Here is an 8,244-nt window from a genome sequence, read left to right on the forward strand (position 1 = left end):
GTTTTTTTTTTTTGAGACAGGGTTTCTCTGTGTAGTTTTGGTGCCTGTCCTGGATCTCACTCTGTAGACCAGGCTGGCCTTGAACTCACAGAAATCCATCTGTCTCTGCCTCCTGGGTGCTGGGATTAAAGGCACCACCACCCGGCTAGCTTTGAACCTTTAGATAGGTATAGTCCATTTGGAATACCCACAGAGGTCAGGAATTTAGTAAGGAGCCATTAGGAGGGCCTTTCAAGAGAAGGGAGATAGAACACAGTGGTATAAAATGTTAAAGGTGTATAATGGAACAAGAAGCATTAAATTGGAGTGGAACATGGAGGGGGAGGGTAGAGGATAGAATATGAGGAAAGATAACTAACATTAAATGCCTTATGAAAAAGCCATATGGAGACCTATCACAATAGAAGCATCATAAGATATATACATATACATTAATATAAAGTTTTATTGGAGTTATCCTAAATGGAGGTACTATATCCCAAATAGACATCTCATTTTGTTAACAAACAAAATCCCCAGTACCAGGAATAGGTTACCTCTTTTTGAGTGGCTGGTCAATGGGGGCCACATAGACCCTCCCCAGAATAATAGACTATTGCCAGTATTCTTGACTACCCTCCAGAACTTGATGATTAAGACTCGACTGTTACAGACATTGCATATTTGAGTCACAAAACATGGAGAAATCAAGGTGGTACTCACCTGGAACCTTCATTCCTATTGGCTGGCTTGTATGGCACTGGAAGGTACTATGCATACTGCTAGGAGAGAAAAATAACCCACAGTACCACCCATCTGTGAATACTGAAAGCTATAAGGACTGGTCTAATCAGATATGCCCTCTGGTGTGATGGTGGCACAAGTGTTATGAGGGTAACTAAGCACTTTCTGACCAGATCTAAGGCCTGCTCCATGAGATGGAATCCATACCTGACACTATTAAAGAGGCCCGAATCCTGTGGCTAGATAGGTCATAGGCCCCAGGGGAGAAACCATACTATTATTCTGCTGAATGGACACACTATTACAACAATTCCTAGTGACACTTTTTAGCTATACCCAACAGATCAAAGCATCTCTCGACTCTCATCAGAGAAGCTTCTCCTTACAGTAAATATTAATTAACACACAGAGATTTCTGGCTGGCCAATGTGCAGAGAATAAGAGACTGTGTGGTGCTAAGCACTAAATGGGACATACATCACACACACACACACACACACACACACACACACACACACACACACACACACACACGGCTCAGGGATCTTTGTGGAAGCAGTGAACGGAATCAGTATAAGAGCTAGAGGTGGCTGATAACATCAAGGAAACTTTTCTAGACACAATAGAGCAGTTGGACATAGGGACTCACAGTGATTGTGACAGCCTGCACAAGCTCCAGCCAGACAAAATCCCAGGACAAAGATGGGAAGGTGGACACAACATCCCACCACTAGCTGAGGAGAGAGTCAGTTTTCTTTAACGATGTGACACCTGGTAGGTTGACCACACACCAGTTCAGACCCCACTGCTGAGACTAGCTGAGCAACACAAACTGAATTTGATGGAGAAGGAAGAGGAAGAGAGGAAGAAGAAGAAGAGGAAGAAGAAGAGGAAGAGGAAGAGGAGGAGGAAGAAATAGAAGAAGGACTCAAAATCGAGTGGGAAGGGATGGGGTAGTGAAGAGTGGTTATGGGAAGAGTTGGGGGAGGGAGGGGGAATATGTCCAAAATACATTGCATGAAATTCTCAAAGAATTAATAAAAATATGGTTTAACCAAGTACATTATCTACTTGTATGAAATGTCCTTATGGAGCTGAGTGGATGGGGAGCATGTAAGAACACTTTCTCTGGCAGCATGAGTAGTTGAGGTTTAATATAGCATAAAAAGCCAGGCATGGCCGTCACACATGTAAGTCCAGCACTGAGGAGAAGAAACAGGGGGTCCCAAGAGCTTGCTAGCAAGTCACCTTAGATGAAACCGCATGTGGCTGGTTCAGTGAGAGACCCTGTCTAAAAAAATCAGGAAGTTACCAAGGTCTTCCTCTGGCTTCCCCTCTTGCATGCTTGGGTGCTCACCCCTACCCTCATGTGGATGCACCACAGAAATGCATTCAGTCACACAAAAAGAAAATGACTTCATCAAAGTCAATACTGTGTACAATGAATATACACCAATAAACATTAAATTTACTAAAATATTAAAAATGTGCCTGGGGATATAGCTAAGTTGTAGAATACTTCCCTAACATGCATGAGGCTCTGGGTTTGATCCCCAGCCACACATTACACAACAACAAAAATGACAAAAATGGCTGTGGTGGCCATGCCTGTATATGCCATCACTATGAGTAGAGGCAGGAGGATCAGAAGTTCAAGGTCATCTTCAGCTATATAGCAGGTTCAAAGTCAGCCTGGGATACATGAGAAGAAAAGTTAGAAGATGAGCAGATTATATATAATGAACTAAAATTAGTCCAAACCAAATGAAAAAAAATATGTGAATCATTCCAAGAATCTGAAATGATGGAAATCCTGTAAGTCTTATTAAAATTTGGAATGTTGTTCTCTGATAAAGATGTGCTGCCAATGACTAGCAAACTACCTACAAGGATTATTTATCATCTATACACTGCATATGTTGATCAAATAAGTTCATTCTAAACTACATTTCTTTATTTCCTTAGCATTGACTGATTATTGACTGAAATACAGCAAAATCTATAGATTTTGTCTTATACCTGGAGACTGCATTTCTCTCAATACTTTATGTTGCATCCTGCATTCATATACACACACAAAACACACATATTCACATGCACATACACACATGTACACATGAATATATATGTAAAATAGATTCTCACAAAGTCTTTGCAAAATTAAAGCATAAGAGAGAAAGTTGTACACTACCTCTATACATACCATTCAAACACCACACTCAGCAGACTGGGAAAATAAGCCTGAAGCTTATACAACTTGGAAATACTGCTTTAAGAAAGAAGTATGAAATTGTAAATACAAACTTAGATACATCAGTTAATTTTTATTCACAATGAAGCTCATTATAATGCATTACATTTTTTTTTCATTAAAAAAATTGAGCCAGATGTGGTGGCACACACCTTTAATCCCAACACTTGGGAGGCAGAGGCAGAGCCCTGAGTTTGAGGCCAGCCTGGTCTACAAAGTGAGTTCCAAGACAACAAGAGCTACATAGTGAGATCCTGTCTCAAAAAATATTGATTAAAATATAATTACATCATTTACCCTTCCCTTTCCACCCTTTGACCCTTCCCATGTCCCCTCCCTCCAGTTACTTCCATGTCCTATTCCTCGCTCCCCCTCAAATTCATGAACTCTTTTCCTTGATTATTATTGTTACATACATAGGTATAAATATATAAATACAAATTGCTGGCTAAAAAACCACCATAAAATGTCACAAAACCTACAAAAATATACATCTCTTATTTTGCATTTGTTGGTTACTCTTCTTTTATTATTTCATATAAAAAGAATTGCAAAATATCATTTGATAATTTTTAGTTATTGATAACAGATATACAAATAATGAAATTCATATGTGAGTATGTGCTATAAATTACATATATATATTTCATGAAGGCAGGGACTACAATGAATTCTTTTCAATCAATTTCTATTTTTAAAAAAGCAAAAAATATAGTTCATGCATAATTAGTTTCAAAGTCAGCTAGTAATATGAGAGCCAAGTACAGGCAAAAGATCTGAATATCTATTGAGTTGCAAGTAAACACGCAATGTAGAGTGTTATATTAAAAAGTAGAATAATACTTATGTGTAACTGAATGACCTATGATATATGATAAGGAGAACATTCAACTTATTGTCATTTTTATTATTTTATATATTTTTTCTTTTTATTTATTCTTCTCTCATACACTACATCTTGACCACAGCCTCCTCTCCATCTACTCATCCCAGTTGCCCCCTACCTCCCCTCTCCCCCAGATCCACTGCTCCTCTGTTTCCTGTCCAAAAAGAGCAGGTTTTTAAAAAAAATAAATTAGTATACTTTCCTTAATTTTTATTTTGTCTTGTTTTTCGAGACATGGTTTCTCTGTGTAACAGCCCTGGCTGTCCTGGAACTCACAAGAGATCTGTCTGACTCTGCCTTCCGAGTACTGGGATTAAAGACGTGCGCCACCACCGCCCAGCACTTTCCTGAACTTTCAAGTTATAAACTTGGTACTGGTTTCACATGGCAGTTTTATACACATAGGTTATTATACTTTGTTCTTATTCACTGTTTCCTCACTGTCCTCTCCCATTCCTCTCGTTCTCCATGGTTAGTGGTCCTCTTCTTTCTACCAAATAGTAAGTACTCCATTCTCCTTCCATGCCATATGCATCTCATTTCCCTCACCCTTTTATGGTCCATTTCACCTCCATGCCCCCGTGCACAATTTGCAATCTGGGTGGTGTAATATGGGATAAACATGCAGTATCTGTCTTTTTGAGGTTGGCATATTTCACTTAATATAATGATTTCTAATTTTGCCCTTATTCTTGAAAATGCCATGGTTTATTTTGTTTTTCTTTCCAGCTGAAACATTTTCTACTAGGTGCACATACTAAATTTTCTTTAACCATAGAACCTACGAGGGGTTGACTATCCTAGCTATCGTGAATAGAGTGGCAAAAGAATGGATATGAAAATATCCTTGGACATTTGTCCAGGCATTATATAGCTGGGTAATATGCTAGTTTTATTTCCAGGTTTCTAAAGAATAAGTTTTATTTTATGTATATGAGTGTCTTGCCTGCAAGTATATCACAGCCCAGAAGAGGACATCAGATGCCCTGGAACAGGAGTTACAGACAGTTGTGAGCTGCCATGTGGGTGCTTGAGATTGAACCTGGGTCCTCTGAAGAGAAGCAAGTGCTCTTAACTGCTGATCCATCTCTCCAGCCTCTAATTTCTAGCTATTGAAAAACCTTTATACACCCACTGGATTGCTATGGCTTTTTCTTTTTCCCATGCCACAGTATCATCTAGTGCCTTTGTTTTCCTGAGGCCTTCTGACTAGGATGAACTGAGGTCCCAAAACAGTTCTAATTGACTAGCTTTTTTAGATTGATAATTTTTTAAAATTTCTAAAATTAGAATTTAATTACATCACTTCCCCTCTTCCCTTTCCATTCATGACACCTCAACAATATAGATGCCTAACCCAGACCTGGAGAAGGACAACACCAGAAGACACACTGAAGGGGGAAAATCTCACAGGCTCACCCCTAGACAAATAACTACAAACAACTAACAGCTGCTGAGAGAGGGAGAATTAGTCTCTCCCAGGGATGAGCTCCTTAAGTAGTCAGCCCTGAAATAATACACATTGAGAACTTCAAGTCATTAAGTATGGATACCGAATGTATCTCCCAATTCGATTTAACTGTGTTTCATGCATAATGAGTGAAGAACATCAGCACATAAGAATACACATAACACATTCATACTAACAGTTGGCTTAAAATATACCCTGGTTTTAAACAGGGGGTTCTAAGTGATTAACTTTTCCCCCCAGTATCAGAGCTTTATTAGGAGGAGGTGGGGCAGAAGAACCAGGTCTGGGGGAGACGCATGTGTAGAGAGCAGAGAGAGAGAGAGAGACAGAGAGAGACAGAGAGAGACAGAGAGAGACAGAGAGAGACAGAGAGAGACAGAGACAGAGAAGAGGTAGTGGGGGGGGAGAGAACAGAGAAAGCTACTAACTTTTAAAAACAGTTTTTCAAATACTTTTTGCTATTTTGCTTGTTTTGACAATTGTCAATTCAGTTCATTAATCCATTCAACAGTTCATAATTTGATTTTCTGTGTGTATTTAATTTTCCAGTTTTAAAAAATGTATTCTATGTATTAATCCTCTATCCAGGGTATTTGGATTGTAATTCTAGGTATTAATCCCATGTCTGATGTAATTCTCCCCTAATTTCTTTCATGGCAAGTTAATTATTGATATATAGAAAAGCTACTGATATGCATGTATTGGTTTTTGTAACTGCTAATTTGCTGAACGTGTGTGTCTGGTCCAAGTTTTGTGACTGAGTGTTTAGGGTCTTTTAAGTATAAGATCATATCTTCTTTGGATATGTATAGTTTGACATCTTCATTTCCTATTTCTGTGTCTTTCATTTCTTTTCTTATCATTTTTTTTGTAGCTAAACCATCAAGCCCATATTCAATACAGTAAAGAGAGTGAGCACCCTCGTCTCATTCCGGCTTTTAGAGAAAATACTTTCGGTTTCTCCCTAGTTAGCATAGTATTTGCTGTAAGTTTGCCATATATAGTCTTTACTATGTTGAGATGTGTTTCTTCTATTTCATCTTTCTGAGGGCTTTTATTGTAGAACACTATTGAACTTTGTCAGTCTCTGTCTAGTGACATGATCACGTGATTTCTCTCCCTGAGTCTATGTATGTACTGTGTTAAATTTATTGTCTGCATATATTGAGCCCACCATACAGCTCTGCAATGAAACCAACTTGGTCATGTTTATCCTATCATGATCACATTAATGTAGTCATGAATTCAATTTGCTAGGAATTTATTGAGAATTGGTCCTTGTGTTCATTGATATTTGGAACTGGGACATAGTTTTCATTTTCTTGTCTTTATCTGGTTTTGATTACAGAGTAACACTGATTTTACAGAATGAGTTTCATAGTGTGCCTTCTGTTTCTATTTTGTGAAGTAGTCTGAGGAATGTTGATAATTAACTCCCTAAAGGTTTGAAAGAAGTGGTACTCTGGCTGGCCATGAGCTTTTTTTTTTTCCTATGCAAGCTTTTAGTATGACTTCAGTATCATAGTATTGTGTTTCATTTTCTATTGCTGTGATAAAACACTGACCAAAAGCAATCTGGGGAGGAAAGGGTTTATTCCATCTTACAGCTTGTAGTCCATCATGAAGGAAAGTTGAGGCAGGAACTCAAGGCAGGAACCTGGAGGCAGGAACTAAACAGAAGCCACAGAGGAGTGCTGCTTACTGGCTGGCTCTCCATGGCTTGCTCAGCCTGCTTTCTTATAGAACCCAGGACCACCTTTCCGGGGATGGTACTGCCCATAATGGTCTGAGTTCTCCCACATCAAGCACTAATTAAGAAAATGCACCACGAACTGTTAAAAAAAAAAAGAAACAAATGGAGAAATACATGGGTAAAATAGGAAGAAAAAAAGCAAACAAAAAGAGTTGGAGAAACTTCTTTCTCAAACCTCAAAACTTGTCTACTGCCAATATACGGCCAGGGGATGAGAGTCAGCTGAACGTGTGAGCTTTTGTCTTTGCTATGGATTACGCTGGGGTTGAGCCTGTATTGAACATGTGTATGATGTTCAATAGGGCTATCTTCATCTTATATCGTTTCCCTGTTTTACATACCAGGGGCCACTGCTGGCCATATTTAGCTCTGCCGTGTGTGGGCTAGGCAGGTTCTCTGACCCTCCCAAAGCTCCCTCGATCATATCTTCTGGTGTGACTCATGTTCCAGCTGGGGACTGTCTCCCAGGTGTGATGGGAACCTGAAAAGCAACCACAGCACTGAGATGCATACGGGCTGGGGACCTGTCTTTATAATTCAATATCTCCTTAAGTTGCGTATGCTCTTCAGAGTTGTCAGGCTCTGTATCAGCGAAGAGTGGAAAGATGGCTCAAGCAGATGATGCACTTGCTGACCTCAGACTCAGGGCTACCAAATGTCACTGTTTTCTTCAGTTTATGAGATCTGCTCCAGGCCACTGGGGGCTAGGTTACATACTTCACCGCCTAAGCTGAACCATCTGCAGCTTGCACTTTTGTTTGGTAATGCTGAGCCCGTCCCCTACTTCCCACAGCTACCTCTCAGGGCTGTATCATACCCTGGGGTTCCCTGGCTCATGGCTGTTCTCTCTTCTCAGTCCCCCCACTGGGGGTGGGGCTTATTCTTAAATGACATGCTTTTTCAAGGTTACTGGTATCTCAGCACTCTCCTCTGAACCATATAGGCTGGTGAAATGAGATCTCTCTCCATTGCTAACTCATCTGCTGGAGGAAACACTGTGTCACCAAAAGTCTCAACATGACTCGAGGCTCGTGAGTTCTGTGGACTTGTGCAAGCATAGTCCTACCAATGGAATTGCACCAGGGTCACCTGCTTTACGGTTCAGAGCATCTGCTTCCTTTCTCCTATTTGGCAAGTAACCCAGCTGGAGCTGAATTCTG

The sequence above is a fragment of the Peromyscus eremicus genome, chromosome X (genome assembly GCF_949786415.1).
Source record: "Peromyscus eremicus chromosome X, PerEre_H2_v1, whole genome shotgun sequence".
NCBI lineage: Eukaryota > Metazoa > Chordata > Mammalia > Rodentia > Cricetidae > Peromyscus > Peromyscus eremicus.